The sequence below is a fragment of the Zalophus californianus genome, chromosome 3 (assembly GCF_009762305.2).
Source record: "Zalophus californianus isolate mZalCal1 chromosome 3, mZalCal1.pri.v2, whole genome shotgun sequence".
Classification (NCBI taxonomy): Eukaryota; Metazoa; Chordata; class Mammalia; order Carnivora; family Otariidae; genus Zalophus; species Zalophus californianus.
In genome coordinates, this window is record NC_045597.1 from 187,439,750 (window position 1) to 187,458,219 (window position 18,470).

Sequence of the window (18,470 nt, forward strand, 5' to 3'; positions counted from 1 at the left end):
TTAATAAATAGGGTATCCACATTATAAAAATGATTTATTATTTATCATTTAATTGGAATTATCTTTTCATTCTGACATTTACTTTGGTAAGAGGAGGTTAGATTATGCCATAAATGATTAAGTTAATGATTTTATTGAGATAAAATTCACATTTTAATAATTTTATTTTTAAAATCATTTTTAAGAATGCAATCCAGTGATTTTAATATATTCACAATGTTACATAACCATCACCACTATCTAATTCCAGATTCATCATCTCCTCAAGAAACCTTGTCTTCATTAAACATTTGCTCCCTATTCCCCTTCCCTCCCAGACTCTGGCAACCACCAGTCTTCTTTCTGTCTCTATAGGTTATTCTGGACAGTTCATATAAATGGAATCATACAGTATTTCTCCTTTTGTGTTTGGGTTCTTAGCATGTTTTCAAGATTCATCTATATTATAGCATTTATCAATTCTTTATTCCTTTTTTATTTATTTTATTTTATTTTTAAAGATTTTATTTATTTATTTGGCAGAGAGATACAGAGAGAGAACAAGTAGGCAGAGAGGCAGGCAGAGGCAGAGGGAGAAGCAGGCTCCCCGCCGAGGGGAGCGTGGGATCGAGCCCTGCCAATGCGGGGCTCGATCCCAGGACCCTGGGATTATGACCTGAGCCGAAGGCAGCCACTTAACTGACTGAGCCACCCATTCGCCCCTTCATTCCTTTTTTATAACTAAATAATATACCACTGTACAAATGTACCACATTTTATCTTTTCTTCAGTTGACAGACATTTGGGTTGCTTACACTTTTTGGCTATTATGAATAATGCTGCCATGAACATTCATGAACAAGTTTTTGTGTGAACCCATGTTTTCAGTTCTTTTGATTATACTAAGAGTAGAATTATTGGGTCATATGGAGACTCCATGTTTAGTAAAAATTGATTTTTGTAATGTAGATCACTAAAATATACTGTCCCTAAACTTTTCTGACTTAAAAGGAGTTAGTCTTATGAATATATACACAACTTTGGCCCTGAAATGACCTGTGTTCTTTGATATTTATTTATTTATTTATTTATTTATTAATTAAAGATTTTATTTATTTATTTGAGAGAGAATGAGAGAGAGAGAGCACATCAGAGGGGATAGGGCCAGAGGGAGAAGCAGACTCCCTGACGAGCAGGGAGCCCGATGCGGGACTCGATCCCGGGACTCCAGGATCATGACCTGAGCCGAAGGCAGTCGCTTAACCAACTGAGCCACCCAGGCGCCCCTGTTCTTTGATATTTAGTCCATTATATGAGCAGTTTATGAATCGTGTTGCTCCCATTCCTTTTCACACGCAGGTCATTGTTCTGGGCATTTCAAAATGGTACCGCTCTGTCATCTAGCCTGTGAATTGATGACTCTTTGCTTTATTGTTTTGTGAGTTACTTCTGGAGCATCAGAAGTTCCCTTTTAAAAAATGTTGTGTGTGGAAGACTATGCTTTCAGGGATCATTTCTGTAGTTCGTTACTGGAGGAGTTTCTCTGAACGTGTAGAGTATCTGAAACCATGAGGATTAGGTACAGCATCCTCTCCTGAGTGTGAAGCCAGCTCTGGGAGTTGCATTTGTAACTGCCTTTGGCACTGATGATCGTTCTTCTCTTCCTTTGGGAGAGTGAGAGGGAGGGGATGCCATCTGAGTGGGAAAAAAGAAAAAATGTTGTGGGGTTGTTTTCGTTGCCATTGTTGAAGAAGGGTGTTTATTACTGTTATTGTTGTTTTGAGATAGTGTATTACTGAATGCAGTGTGGGAAGTACATTCCCTTCATTACCTACACAAGTGCTGTTGCCCTCTTAGCATTTTGTGTCATTGTTACCTGCTTTTCAAAATGCCTCTATACAGTGAGTATACAATATTCATATTATGTGTATGTGGTTTAGTCTTGTGAGCTTTTATTTACTATAAACATTGTCTTAGTTTATTACTAAGATTTTTAGACACAAATTAATGCATTCAGAAAGTGTTTAAATAAATCGTCACTTTTAAGTACTGCAAAATATTAACTGAGTGAATGTTTTTTATTCTTAGTAACTTCCCTGTGTTATGGGATATTTTAGTTATTTATAATTTTTTGGTTATTTAAATAATATTGTGGAGAACACCTTTAAATACATAAATTTTAGTTTTTAGGATTGTTTCCTTAAATTCTCTGGGTGCAGTTTACTAGGTCAAAAGATGAGAAAACTTCAAATGGTATCTGTGTACTGCCAGGTCATACCCATCCTTTAGTTAAGTAATTAAAACCACACTCAGTAAAAGAGTTTGCATTTATTTAATTTTTGCCTTTTGTTTTCCATCCATCCTTTGACCTTGTTGGTACTTTGAACATTGGTTTAATCATCTTCATTGTTAGCTGTTTCTCCTAAGTGTGTTCTTCCTGTGTTTGGCACTTTGAGTTGGACCCGATTTCAGTTTTCTGGTGGATACAGAGGCATAAGGCTGAATCTGTACTTTGAAGTCAGGGACGGGGTGTATTTCTCTAAGTGTACAGATCTTTATTTTGTGCACATTTTTCTTTCGTGCTTCTGTTTCTTTTCCTCTTTCTTTATAGCCAGATTTTTTGGACCCATTGCCTCTTTCTAGAGAGTGGTCTAGATTCTGCAGTTTGGCTTCTAACCCACCATTCTACTAAAGTTGTTCTTTTCATGGTCATCACTGATTTCCTATCCATTTTCTTAAAGGCTTTTTTTTTTTTAAGATTTTTATTTATTTATTTGACAGAGTACAAGCAGGGGGAGCAGCAAGGAGGGGGAGAAGCAGGCTTCCCACGGAGCAGGGAGCCTAATGTGGGGCTCAATCCCAGGATCCTGGGATCATGACCTGAGCCGAAGGCAGATGCTTAACCCACTGAGCCACCCAGGCGCCCCTGATTTCCTGTCCGTTTTCGTTGGTTACTTTGTGCCTGGCACTGGCCTGGGTCCCAGGGGAGCAAAGATGAACACAATTTGCCCATGATCAGATATGTAAGCAGAGCAGCCATGGTGATACCTGATATATTCCTTACAGGGATTTGAAGACAGATGCCAGAGCTCAGAGGAGGGGCAAAGACAGCTCTGCCTAAGGGAACTGATGAAAATTTCTTAAAATAGATGACATTTGAATTTCAGTTTGAAAGAAGAGTTTTGCCAAATGAAAATTCGGGAGAGGGGAGAATACTTTAGGCAAAGGGACTGTAAGCATGTATTCTTCCCAAGTTTAAGCTGGTGAGGACAAGAGTTGTATTTTATTTATGTTTATGTTCATGGCATCTGAGAAAGAACATGGTCTTTTCAAGTCAGATTAGGGTCTACATTCTAGACCCTTTACTTACTGGCCCTGAGGTTCAGAGGCCCCATGTATAAATGAAAGTAAGTTTTTTGGTAAGGATTAATGAGCCACAATCACCCAAAATAGTGTCTAGCAAATAGGTGCTTTTAAAACGCGAGTTTCATTCTTCCAGTTTCTTGTCCTTGCATCACGGCTGTAACTAACATGCAGTAGTTGGGGAATAAATACTTGTTGAACAATTTCATCGTTTCTAGACAACGTAAGAAAAATCTTTTGATGTAAAATTTTATGACTAAAAAGCACGGGGTGAATTTACTAAATTTAGTGGTCTTTCAAAGCAAAAATTTGTTTTAAGAACTAACTAATTGGAAGAGAAAATACAGCATTGGATCAAGTCAGGTCTGCTGGATGTTAGCACATGGGAGCTGGATATAATTCCCCCCCCCGAATATCAAAGATGGACTGTGTTGATTATAAATGTCTTCTGTAATGTTTCTTCATTAATATTTATAGATGGTTTTTTATTTGTTTCCATCTTAATTTCCTTTGGTTTAGAAAGTTAAATAAGTATGGTTGTAGATTTTGATTGTTCCAGGAAAGTCTGTTTTTTCCTAGAGGTCCCAGATGCTATCGCTCACCTATTTTTCAGTTAATATTAGCTTAGACTAGAGTCTTTTAGCTCTTTGTTACCATTTATATTTCTTCAGGTGATATAAAGGCCTTGCATGACCTGCCCTTTGCACGGCAGAGGGGAGGTATTTGAATAGGCACTGTACAGTGGCATGTCTACATTTTCTTTTCACCTACATGGTTTCCTTTGCTTGCAGTTCCCTGCTTGTGTCTTTTTCTATTCCCTACACAGGTTCTTGCTGCTGGGAGGCCTTTCCTTTGTATCTCCAGAATTGTTACTCAAGGTTTCTGTTTCACTTAATTGAAAAAACTTCAGATGTTTCTCACCCATAATATAGAGCCCTTTATTACTGTCTCTGTTCACATTCAGTGGTATTTGATGTTTTCTTCTGGGTATTATTTGTGTTGCTTCTTATGACTGACTCCCACTATTTGATGTTAAAAATGGCAACTAGCATTTGTTGAGTACTTGTTATGTGATAGACACTCTTCTAGGGCCTTTGTAAATACTGCATATTGCAGGTGTAGATTACTTTGCAAGATGGACTGAACTGTAGTGTTTCTTTTTCATTGTTCATGTACTCATTGATAAACAGGCCAGAGCGTATTGATTTAATTCATGAGGGGGCAATGTCTGGCAACAGAGGAAAAGTCAGTCCCTAAATCATAAAATTCTTGAATTTGGGTTTTTATTCATACTTCCATCTTTCAGAGTACTTCTGTTAAGGCTGTATGGAACTTAGAAAATGTATTCGTGTCAGTTTTATTATTATTTTAAAGATTTTATTTATTTATTCGACAGAGAGAGAGACAGAGAGAGAGGGAACACAAGCAGGGGGAGCGGGAGAGGGAGAAGCAGGCTTCCCGCCAAGCAGGGAGCCCGATGTGGGGCTCGATCCCAGGACTCTGGGATCATGACCTGAGCTGAAGGCAGACGCTTAACGACTGAGCCACCCAGGCGCCCCTCGTGTCAGTTTTATTATTAAATTATTTAAAAAATAGTTTAAAATGTGTTTTTTACAATAAATTAAAGCATGAAGGTACTGACATGTCAGTTTTCTCTTAATTCATTGATGTGATGATTTATTTAACAAATATTATTTTGGGTATCTGCGGTACACCAGATAAGGGAATAATATGTCACTGAATATAACGGACAGTGTGGTGCCCACATGGAACATACAGGAAGTTTATATTCTTTGTTAGGCCTGAATGGATCCACAAAGTCTTATTTTCAAAACCTCTTTTTGTTTCTTTGTTTAGAACCATAAGGAATATCTTAACATTTGGAAACTACTTTAACAAATGCAAAAGCCAGAGTGCTTTAAATTTTTCTAATTTGAAAGGAAAATTCTGTTCTTTCAGGAGAAAATAAGTCATCTCCTTAGCTAAGTTCCTTTGGAGAAAGATACTTGCAGTATCATTTTTGTCTTAGAATAAATAAATGACTTTCCTTAAGCCTTTCATCTTATAGTTATTTGACACTTTTTTTTTTGAGGTCTAAAATTGATTAAAAGAGTAAATCACTGTTCATTTTACTTTCCTTTCTTCCATTTTGCCTTGAAGCTTTCCTCTGATAGCTGTTATTTCTTAGAAGCAGCATTGGGGAAGGGCTCCCTGTTCTTTAGGCTGTCATCCTGAATCTCTAATGTGGGTTGAGACACAGAACGTACACATGTGCTTATATGCATTGCAGGGAAGATTTTTCAGGGATTTGGAGGGTACCTGCAAATAGAGGGCCCAGGATCAGAAGAGGAAAAAAATCTAAGAAAGATAAAATTCATATAAACATGCTTATAGAAGAACACCTATAATATGGGAACTGCCCAAATACATTTTATAAGTTACACGAACTCTTGACTAATTATTGAATTATAATTCATTTGTTGTATTGTTTGTATTTTGTACCCCACAGTAAAAATGTTTGGCTGATGGTGTGTACTTAAAAAAGGCAGAAAATCCATCCTCAAATCATCTGAGTTTCTGATTATGTCAGCATGATCTGTTCCCATTCTAACTGTCTGCTAAAAGAAAAGTGAATCTTCTTTGGAAGGAGGGAATATCTTTTAGGGCTCTTACAATTTTGCATTGACATCCAGCATTTAGTAAAAAAGCATCATGTATGAGAAATGATCAAAAACCAAGAGAAAAAAACAAGAGAAACACACCCATAATTTAGATTTTGGTGTCATAGGAAATTGATTTTAAAATAACTGAGCCAATATGCTCAAGATAATAGATGACAAGATAGAGAATTTCACCAGAGAACTGTTACTTAGAGAATGGATAGAAATTCTAGAACTTAAAAAGTAATAGAGACTGATTTATTCAATATATGTGTTTAGCTAAAATTAGATACTACAGAAGTGGGAATTAATAGACTGGAAAATAGTTCAGTAAAACATACCTGGACTGAGGCATGGAGAAAATAAAGGATTAAATACGTATTAAATACAAAGAAAACACCTTATATTTGTATAATTTGAGCTAAGGAGGAAAGAGGGAATGAAACTCAAATAGTATTTTAAGTAATAACAGCTAAGAATTTCTCAAAATGTATAAAAGATGTCAGGCCACAGATTTGAGAAGCTCAAGAAAGCCCAAACAGGATTAATACAAAGCAGATCATATGTAGGCATACTGTAGTAAAACTTAATGAAACCCAAAGAGAAAACTCTTGACGAGAGATAAGAGAAAAAGATCTCTTCAGAGGAACAACAGCTGACTTTTCAAATAAATCTGATGGAAGCTGAAGGATGATAGGATGGTATCTTGTACAGAAAGAAGGAGTGGGGTGCCTGGGTGGCTTAGTAGGTTAAGTGTCCGACTCTGGATCTCAGCTAAGGTCTTGATCTCAGGGTCATGAGTTCAATCTCTGTGTTGGTCTCCAACTACTTAAAGAAAAGTAGAGAAAGAAGATAACTGCCAGGGCGCCCAGGTGGCTCAGTCGGCTAAGTGTCTCCCTTCAGCTCAGTTCATGATCCTAGGGTCCTGGGAGTGAGCCCCAAGTCGGGCTCCTTGCTCAGCAGGGAGGGAGTCTGCTTCTCCCACTCCCTTTGCCTCCTCCCTCCTGCTCATGCTCATGCTCTGTCTCTCTCATAAATAAATCTTAAAAAAAAGAGAAGATAATTGCTAACCTAGGTATCTATACTAAGTGAAAGTATTTTTCAAAAGTAAAGGCCAAATTTAGATATAATAAACACATTTCTTGAAATGTACAACAAAATGGTCAGAAGAAATAGAAAAATCTGAATAATTTTATATCTAGTAAAGAAATTGAATCTTTAATTCAGCTTTTTTTTTTTTTAAACAAGGAAAACTCCAGGATCAAATGGCTCTACAGGTGAATGCTTTCAAATATTTATGAAAGTAAAATAGCATCAATTTTACAAAACTTTGGAGAATAGAAAAATATCTTATGAATCCATTTTATTTTTTGAGAGAGAGAGAGAGAGTGAGAGCGAGCGAGCACAAGCCTGGGGGAGGGGCAGAGGGAGAGGGAGAAGCAAACTCCTCACTGAGCAGGGAGCTTGACTCGGGGCTCAATCTCAGGACCCCTGGATCATGACCTAAGCCGAAGGCAGACGCTCAACTGACTGGGCCACCCAGGTGCCCCTGTAATGAACCACATGAAACAGAATAAAGGGAAGAATCATATGATTACCTCAGTTTTTGCAGAAAAGTATTTGGTAAAATTCAATACCCATTTTTGATAAAAATTCTTAGCAGAATAGTAGGAGAAGAAATCCCCTTAATCTGATAAAGGCTTTAAAAAAAAAACCCTGCAAAACATCATATTTAATGTTGAAACAGTGAAAGCTTTTCTTCTGATAGTGGGAATGAAACAAAGATGGTGACTGCTGCCACTTCTATGCCACATTGTACCAGGGGACACAGTCAGTAATAAAGCATGGGACCAAAGGTGTAAGGACTGGGAAAGGAAGACAGTGGTCATAATGTTCAGATTGCTTGATTGTATACATGAAACCCTAAAGGATGAAGGTTGCTACATACAAAGTCAGCCTCCAAAAATTATTTGTATTCTTATATATCAGCCACAAACCAATAATAATTTTAAAAATGGTACCCTTTACATTAGCATAGGAAAACAAGTACCTTAGGATAAATATTGTGGACAATGCTCAAGACCGCGACATTAAAAGCTACATAGTGTTGTTGATAGAAGTTAAAGATGCCCTAACTAAATATTCATGGCCTGTAAGACTCAGTATGGTAAAGATGTTAATTCTTTCCAAACTGATTTATAGATTCAACACAACACAGTCCCAGCAAGCATTTTCATGTGTGGCAACTGGTTCTAAATATAGATGTCAATGTAAAGGCCAAAACAACCAAGGTAATTTTAAAGAACAAAGGTGGGGTTCTTACACTACCCAACTAATTTGCAAAGGACTACCAATGCTGAGAATTGGTGAGGGCTGGAAGAACTGGAACACCTGTACTCTGCTAGTGGGAATGTCGGTCAGTATAACTAAAGCTGCAGACCCAGAAGTTCCATTCCTAGATATGTGCTCAACAGAAATGGGTACATTTGTGCACCAAAAAACGTGTTCAAGAATCTTCAGAGCAGCATGATATAAAATAGCCCCAGCTAGAAACCACCCCAGTCTTCATCAGTAGTGGCAGGGTTGAATACGTTGTGGTATGTGTGTACAGTAGACTATAGGGCTGTAAGAAGGGATGGGCTACACTTAGGTGCAACAATTAGGGATGCATCTCACAAACTTGGACCCAGAGAAGCTTAACACAAAAGAAGATTTATGGTATTATTCTTCTTATAAACATATAAAACTATGTTATAGTTTCGTCAGGGTGTTTACCCTTGAAGGGGCAATGAATGAAAGGGGCAGGAGGGCAGTTTCTGGGGTGTTGGTTCCCATACGCAGAATTCTCAGGTGGCTAAAGAGCCCTCCTCTGATACACATACCACGTATGATCTTCTCCCCTTGAGCGTGAGTGAGACCTGTGAATGTGATGGGTTATCACTCCGATGAGTACGTTACTTTATTTGGCAAAGGTAAAGAGATTTTTGCAGATGCTAATTAAAGTCCCTAATCACTTGACTGAGTTAACCAAAAGGGAAATTATCCTTATAGGCCTGACCTTGTCAGGTGAGCCATTTAAAAGGTCTAGAGGTTGGAGATAATTTTTGCTGGCCTTAAAGAAGCAAGCTGTTATGAGTTCTACAGTTGCAAGTAAATGAATTTTGCCAACAATGGTTCAAGATTATGAGAGGGGTTTGAGCCTTAAACCAGAGATGAGGCAGCAGCCCCAGGCAACACCTTGATGGCAGCCTTGTAAGATCCTTAGCACAGGACCTAAGTAGGCAGCATCTCTAGATACGTGACCCACAGAAATTTGTATCTTTTTTTAAGCTGTTAAATTTGTGGTAAGTTTTTAGGCAGCATAGAAAACAAATACACTGGGAACACTTTCTTCATCTTGGTACCACTTACATGGCTGTATGTGTTTACCTTGTACAATTTTATATTATACATTTTTGATTTGTGTACTTTTCTGTATGTAAATAAAAATGTATTATATTCAATAAAAGTGTTCATTTTAAAACAAGAAAAAAATAGCATTCTCTGTATTACCTTTGACTAGTACACAAATACAATCAAGTAATTATGTTATAATTGTCCTGGTCCTGTTGAACACAAGCAGATTTAGTCATGAAATTAACTTAAGTATTCCTAGTAGTGAACTCACTTTCCTTTGTCTCTTATTGCCATGTCACTTACATTTTTCATTTTTTCCTCAGATATTTCACTCTGATAAAATAGACATTTCCCCAAATTCCAACCCAAGTCAGACTCTTGAAGCTGGAGATGTAATGATTTTCCAGTCTAATTTCCTAATTTTTTCCCCATTTTTAAAAAATTTGAGGTATAATTGACATATTAGTGTCAGGTGTACAACATGGTTTGATTTATATATATTGTGAAATCATCATTGGGGTAGGTCTAGCTAACATCTGTCATCTTGCATAGTCACACACAACATTTTTTTTCATGTAATGAGGACTTAAAATTTACTCCTAGCAACTTTTGAATATGCAACACAGTATTACTAACTATAGTCACCATGCTGTACATTATATTCCTATGACTTTTATTTTATAACTGGAGGCTTGTACCTTTGACCTCTTCACCCATTTTGCCCGCCCCCAGCCTTCTGACAACCACCAGTCTGGTCTCTGTATCTACGAGCTCGGCGTGTGTGTGTGTGTGTGTGTGTGTGTGTGTGTGTGTGTGTGTGTTTAAATTCCACGTATGAGTGATATCATACGGTATTTGTCTTTCTCTGACTTTTTTCACTTAACATAATCCTCTCAGGGTCCATCTGTATTGTTACAAATTGCAAGATTTCATTCTTTTTTATGGTTGAATAGTATTCCATTGTATGTACGTGATCTTCTTTATCCATTCATTCACCTATGTTTACTTAAATGTTCCACGACCTTGGCTGTTGTAAGTAATGCTGTAGTGAACACGAGGGTGCATAGAGCTTATCAAACGTATGGGTTTTTTAAAAAATTTATTTGACAGAGAGAGAGAGAGAGAGAGCATGAGTGGGGGGAAGAGCAAGGGGAGAGGGAAAAGCAGGCTCCCCACTGAGCAGGGAGCCTGATGTGGGACTCAGTCCCAGGACCCTGGGATTGTGACTTGAGCCAAAGGCAGACACTTAACCGACTGAGCCACCCACGTGCCCTATGTTTTTGTTTTCTTTGAATAAATACCCAGAAGTGGAATTGTTGGATCATATGGTAGTTCTATTTTTAATTTTTTGAGGAACCTCTGTACTGTTTTCCATAGAGGCTGCACCAACAGTGCACAAGGGTTCCCTTTTCTTTGCATCCTCACCAACACTTGTTACTTTTTTTTTTAAAGATTTTATTTATTTATTTATCAGAGAGAGAGGGAGAGAGAGAGAGAGCATGCGCGCACAAGCAGGGGGAGCGGCAGGCAGAGGGAGAGGGAGAAGCAGGCTCCTCACAGAGCAAGGAGCCTGATGCTGGGCTAGATCCCAGGACTCTGGGATCATGACCTGAGCTGAAGGCAGATGTTTAACCGACTGAGCCATCCAGGAGTCCCTTTTTTGTTTGTTTATTTATCTATTTATTTTTTGATAACAACCATTGTAACAGGTTTGAGGTAATATCTCATTATGGTTTTGATTTGACCTTTCTCTGATGATGAGTGATGTTGAACATCTTTTTATGTACCAGTTGCTCAATTATATGTCTTCTTTGGAAAAATGTCTATTTAGATCCTCTGCCTATTTTCTTTTAAAGATTTTATTTATTTATTTGAGAGAGAGTGAGAGAGAGCATGAGCTGGGGGAGAGGCAGACTCCTCCCTGCTGAGCAGGGAGCCCAGTGTGGGGCTTGATCCCAGGACCCTGAGACCATGACCTGAGCCAAAAGCAGATGCCTAATTGACTGAGCCACCCAGGCTCCCTGATCCTCTGCCTATTTTTTAATTGGATTGTTTGGGATTTTGCTTTTTGTCTTTTTGCTATTGAGCTGCATGCATTATTTATATATTTTGGATATTAATCCCTTATCAGGTGTATGATTTGCAAATATTTCTCCCATTCAGTGAGTTACCTTTTCATTTTGTTGATAATTTCCTCTCCTATGCAGAAGCTTTTTAATTTGATGTAATCCCACTCATTTTTGCTTCTGTTGTTATAGGTTTTAGAGTCATATCCAGAAAATAGTCACCAAGACTTAGGTCAAGGAGCTTACCACTTATATTTTCTTCTAGGAGTTTTATACTTTTAGGTCTTACATTCAAGACTTTAATCCATTTTGAGTTATTTTTTGTGTGTGGTATAAGATAGTAGTCTAGTTTCATTCTTTTGCATGTGCCTGTTCAGTTTTCTCAGCACCATTTATTGAAGAAACTGTCTTTCCCCATTGTATATTCTTGGCTCCTTTGTCATAAATTAATCGACCATATATGTGTGAGTTTATTTCTGGACTCTCTGTTCTGTTCCATTGATTGTGTGTGTGTGTGTGTGTGTGTGTGTGTGTTTTAATTGAAGTACAGTTGAAGTATATGTTAGTTTCAGATGGACAACATAGTGATTTGACAGTTATATACATTATGAAATGGTCCCCACAATAAGAATAGTTATCATCTCTCACCAAAGTCATTACAATATTATTGACTATACTCCCTATGCTGTACTTTTCATCCCTGTGACTTAATTATTTTATAACTGCAGTTTGTACCTCCTAAATCCCCTTCCCCCATTTTCCCTATACCCCTGCTCACCTCCCCTCTGGCAACCACTAGTTTGCTTTCTATATTTATGAGTCTTTTTCTCTTCTTGTTGTTGTTTGCTCATTTGTTTTGTTTTTTAGATTCCACATGTAAGTGAAGTGATATGGTATTTGTCTTCCTCTGACTGACTTATCTCACTCACCATCCATGTTGTTAGCTCCATCCGTGTTGTTGTGAATGGCAAGACTTCACTTATGTGTCTGTTTTTATGTGAATACCTACTGCTTTGATGACTGGAGCTTCAAAATCAGGGAGCATGATGCCTCCAGCTTTATTCTATCTCAAGATTACTTTGGCTGTTTAGGGTTTTTCTAGTTCCATATAAATTTTAGGATTGTTTGTTTTATTTCTATGAAAAATGCCATTGGAATTTTTTTAAACTTTAATTCCAGTGTAGTTAACATACAGTATTATATTAGTTTCAGGTATACAATATAGTGATTCAACAATTCTGTACATTACTCAGTGCTCATCGTAAGTGTCTTCTTGATCCCTTTCACTTATTTCACCCATTTATTTAAGAATCTGTTTTTTGGTTTGCCTCATTTTTTATTTGTTCATTTGTTTCTTAAATTCTACATATGAGTGAAATCGTATGATATTTATTTCTCTGACTGACTTATTTCCCTTAGCATTATACTCTCTAGATCCATACATGTTGTTGCAAATGGCAAGATTTCATTCTTTTTTATGGCTGAGCAACGTTCCATTGTGCATATGTCCCACACCTTCTTTATCTATTCATCAGTCGATAGACATTTGGGCTGCTTCCATAATTTGAGTATTGTAAATAATGCTGCAATAAGCATAGGGGTGCATGTATCTTTTTGAAATAGTGTTTTCATATTTTTTGGATAAATACCCAGTAGTGGAATTACTGGATCATAAGGTAATTCTATTTGTAGTTTTTTGAGGAACCTCAATATTGTTTTCCACAGAGGCTGCACTAGTTTGCATTCCCACCAACAGTGCACAAGCGTTCCTTTTTCTTTACATTCTCACCAACGCTTGTTGTTTCTTGTGTTTTTGATATTAGCCATTCTGACAGGTATGAGGTGACATTTTATTGTAGTTTTAATTTGCATTTCCCTGATGATGAGTGATGTTGAGCATCTTTTCAGGTGTCTGTTGGCCATTTATATGTCTTCTTTGGAGAAATGTCTGTTCATGTTTTGTGTATTTTTTAAAAAAGGCTTATTTATTTGAGAGAGAGCCAAAATCGAGTCAGATGCTTAACCTACTGAGCCACCCACTTGCCCTGATATTTTGTTCTTTTTGATGTAATTATGTGATTGTTTTCTTAATTTCTCTTTTTGATAGTTCATTATTAAGGAATAGAAACAAACCGGGGCACCTGAGTAGCTCAGTCGGTTAAAATCTGCCTTTGGCTCAGGTCATGATCCCAGGGTCCTGGGATTGAGCCCCATGATGGACTCCCTGCTCAGCAGGGGGGGGTCTGCTTCTCCCTTTCCCTCTGCCCCTCCCCCTGCTCATGCTCTCTCTCTCTCAAATAAATAAAATCTTTAAAAATTAAAAAATTTAAAAAGAATAGAAACAAACCAAATTTTTATATATTGATCTTATATCCTACAACTTCATTGAATTCATTTATTAATTCTAATAGTTTTTTCGTGGAGTCTTTAGGGTTTCATATATAAAATATGTCATCTGCAAATAGAGACAGCTTTACTTCTTCCTTTCCAGTTTGGGTGCTTTTTTAATTAATTCTTTGCCTTGCCTAATTTTCTGGCTAGAATTTCCAATACTCTACTGAATAAAAGTGACAAGGGTGTGCACTCTTGTCTTGTTACTGATCTTAGAGGAAAAGCGTTAAACTTTTCACCATTGAGTATGATACTATCTGTGGGCTTGTCATGTATGGTCTTTATTATGTTGTGGCATGTTTTCTCTATACTTTGCTGGGAGTTTTTATCATAAATGGATAATGAATTTTGTCAAATACTTTTTCTGTGTCTATTGAAATGATTGTGTGATTTTTATCCTTCATTTTGTTAGTGTTGTGTATAACTTAAATCTTATTTTATTTACTTTATTTATATTTTTTAAAAAGATTTATTTATTTATTTGAGAGAGAGAGCGAGTGCCAGAGGAGGGGCAGAGGGTCCCAAGTAGACTCCATGCTAAGCACAAGGCCCAATGCAGGGCTTGATCTCATGACCCTGAGATCACAACTTGAACTGAAACCAAGAGTTGGTCGCTTAACCAACTGAGCCACCCAGGTGCCTCTTAAATCTTATTTTAAAGATGATGAAACTTGAGTATGTTTCAAGTTAAAAGTAATATGACATGCTTCAAGTGTTGAAAATCAAAGCCAGTACCTCAGTTCTAGAGGGCTCTAGTTCTGTGTCCATTTCCTCATATCACCAACCTTTTGGAGTCCAGAGGATATAAGTGCATGTCATTTAGTTGTTATGTTGTGGATGCAGTTTGGGTTGGGATGGAGGGTATTGAGAGTGGGTGACTTTCTCTGGTTCTAATTAGAGCTGTAGGATGATATTGAGGTATAGTAGGAGGTGTGGTAGAAAAATTAATTTAATTACAAATGTGTACTGCACCTGTCTTTATGTGGTGCACTGGGGATGTCCTTGTCACAGATTTTCTTTGACTTGGGTATCCACTTCCTGGAAATGGCTTCCTACTGTTCCAAGTTTTCTAAGGCTCACTGTGGTTTACAGCCTTCCTCCTGCTTGAATTGATACGAAGTTAGATAATCTTGTTACTTTTCCTGCATGTGGAAACAGGACCTGGACTCCATCTGTATGTGGGTGAATGGGTATAAAGCCAGGTTGAAATCAGTCACTGATCACAAATAATTTTGGGGTAAAGTATCCACAGATCGAAATACTAAGTGGTTCAAGAAAGCATTTGCAAAATTAAATATGGTCGTTATGACAGGTAAATGCATGTAAACATGTTTGATCCATAAAACATTTTTCTTCATGCCTGTTTTTTAAAAATAGCTTTTTAACTTAAAGACTTTTTCTTTTTTATATCTCTGATTCTAAGTTCATAGTATTGTATTTTGGAAAAGCTAGAAATATTAAATAGTGCTTCTAGGGTAAAGCATCTGTCAGTATTTCCATTATAAAATACAATTTTAAAGGCTTTAGAAGTCAGCTGTAAAAATTTGCTCTTGGCTGATACTTTGTATTCAAAAATTTCTGCCCAGGATAATTTTCAGAAGAATTTTTTAGTGGCATGAACTGTGAGGTTATATGGCTGAACTAGCTTACATTGAACTCATTTTTTATGCTTCTATCAAGGTAGGGGAAAGATGACAGCTTTTAAAATGATTCAAATAAAACAATATGAAAATTGTATTTCCAGCCTTATGCTCTTAGAAAATTGTTGGTTAAAAAAATGTTACTCTCCCATCAGAAGACTCACCACTGGCTCAAATATCAAAAATAATAGTACCACCAAAATCAGCATAAGCCCAAAATTTAAATGATTTCAGGATAACTCTTTTAAGACCAGATTTTAGCAGCTGATTTTGAAAGCCATATCTGGGGCTGCTCATTTTGTAACCCCAAAGAGATTCTTTTGGGCCCCTCTTGTTGAAATATAGTTGTTTGTTACCTGGGCTTAGCTATCTGCAAAACAAGGAAGGAAGTGCTTATGGAAAAGCAAAGACAAGTTTCTTGCGTGATTGGAGACCTACCCAGTGAAGCTAGAGAGCTTCTTGTTAATGTAACTTTGTTCCTAAAGCTTTGGGCAAGTCTTAGCTTGAAAAGAATATTCACCATAGTGTAGATAAGCTCCTTGCTTTTATACTATTGTGAACACACATGCACATACATCTCTGCACTTTACAGCTTGTGGCCAGGTTTCTCTTTTTATTCTTTTCTGCTTCTTCAGTGTTAAATCGCATAAGCAGATTACCTCCAGGGATAATTTTATATGTGGCAGCCAAACCAGTCTCAGGGTTCACAATAGCTTCCTCTGTTATGTCAGCTTCTGAACCACAGAAGTGTAGTTGGTGTGCATAGAACGCACAGGGGACATTTGAGGTCTTGCCAGATTTGAAATGAAACATGACTTGATGTGAAATATAAATTGGAAATTGGAAATTTTATTGGAGTTGTTCAGAAATACAGCCATCATTATAAAGTGATGATGATGCTGTATACTATATTTAGGGCCAAATAAAGTAAAAAGAACAACAACGCTTTAGTTTTTACTCTTAAAGAAAACAACTTCCTTAGAGAAATATGTCAAGTCAGTGTTTATTCAAAGGTCTTGGGAAATTTGCTTTAGATTCTTAGAGTCGTCTTGTCTACTTGTTTGGGGTCCTCTAGCTCTGGGTGTGCTGGAGGTAGAAGAAAGCCTCCCCGTGCTGTCCTCACCATCTTTTATGTGCCCTTCCTTGGTCATCTCAGTAGCAAGCAGTCATTCCTTTCACTGCCCAGAGTTTATGCCATTTGAATGATGTATACTTTTGGTTACAGATATTTGGGGATGTGCCTTGTGGGTCCTACTTATTTCCAGGTATCCGTAGCCTGGTACTAGTGATGATATTTTTGAGTGTTTTGTTAAATATTGTCACCTCACTGTAAGGAGGGGTTATTTAATGCGTAGTAGATGCCTTTCTAAGGCATTTATAAGGTTTTGATAAATGTTTATTGGATTTCAGATTTTGACAGAATGAAAAATATTTGATATCATCAGTTGATTACCTTGGCTCATGCTTTCCATGTTTTAATTGAGTTTTTGCTCCCCCATGCTAATAGATGCTAAGCTTGTTTGGCTTGGGTACAAAGGAGATTTATTTGGTTCACATATTTACATACAGTAAAATTCTCCTTTTTAGCATTCAGTTCTATGAATTTTAAAAGTCGTATAGATTTGTGTAACCTCTACCATAGTCAAGATAGAAAACAGTCCCATCATACCCCAGATTCCCTTGCATCCCTTTTTAGTCTGCACTTCCTCTTACCCCACAGCCCTTGCCAATCACTATTCTGTTTTATGTCCCTATGGGTTTGTCTTTTGTAGAAATGTCATATAAATGGAATTATTTTGAGTCTGGCCTTTTTCTATTAGCATAATGCATTTGAGATCCATCCATGTCATTGAATACTGTTCCGCTATATAGATGTCCCAGAGTTTGTTTACCCATCCACCAATTGAAGGACACTTGGATTATTTTCATTTTTTTGACCTTTAAGAATAAAACTTCTGTGACCACTGTTGTACATGTCTTTGTATAGACATATGTTTTTATTTCTCTTGGTTAAGTAGCCAGAAGTAGAATCGCTGGATCATACAGTAAGTGTGTTTTTATAAGAAACCATGAAGCTGTTTCCCGGGGTAGTTGTACCATTTTTTACTCCAATTAAAAATGTATGAGAGAATCAGTTTCTCCACATCCTCAGCAGGACATAGTAGTATAGTTTTAAACCATTTCGGAGGGCCCATAGGAGTATTGATTTTTGTTGTTGTAGTTGTTTGTTATCTTTTGTTTTGCATTTCCCTGATGACAGAATGATGCTTGAACTGTTTTTTGGTGTGTGTTCATTGGCCATTTACATGTAGTCTTTTCTGAAATGTCTGTGCTAGTCTTTTACCCAATTATTAAATTGGTTTGTCCTTGTATTAATGAATTAAGACTTTATAGAATATGAATGAAAGTCCTTTGAAAAAATAAAGTCCTTTGACATGTATAAATGTTGTTTTTATATATATTTGTGTAGTTGTTTTATTCTTATTTGGTGGATTTATTTCTCCCTCTGCTTTTGTCAGTTTTTGCTTCATCCAGTTTGAGGCATTTTTATTAGGTGCATATACATTTACAAACATTATATTTTACTAATGCATTGGCTCTTTCATTAACACAAAATATTCTTCCTTGACCCCTGTAGTACCTTTTTTTAAAAAAATTTGACTCTGATATTAATATAACTACTCCAGTTTTATGAGAATGTTTTCAAAGAATGGAAATGATAGAGAACATCGCCATGTGGATATTGGAAAGGTTTATCATAGAGAGGGAGGGAGAAATGAAATAGTGTTGGGGGGGCAGGTATTACCCAGTAGGCAAAGCCCTCAAGGCAAGAAATAGTATTCAAAGCTAGATAGCTCTGTCTGTGGCTTCAGGTGTGAAGAAGGAAAGGATAATTGCAGACACAAGTAGATTTTTAGAATTGGCTGTACTTTAAATCATTTAAAAAATCTAGCAGTACGTACAGAGTTTACAGT

The 18,470-nt window shown here is 37.0% G+C and overlaps 1 protein-coding gene and 1 non-coding gene across 8 annotated transcripts in view; both read left to right on the forward strand.

Annotated features, from left to right (window-relative positions):
* Positions 1 to 18,470, forward strand: part of DIS3L2 (DIS3 like 3'-5' exoribonuclease 2) — a 437,114-nt gene that overhangs the window by 172,047 nt on the left and 246,597 nt on the right. The gene's annotated exons all lie outside the window — the stretch shown is intronic.
* LOC113921243 lies at positions 1,471 to 1,683 on the forward strand. Its single transcript, XR_003519614.1, has one exon. It is a non-coding gene; the product is annotated as a small nucleolar RNA U3 (small nucleolar RNA).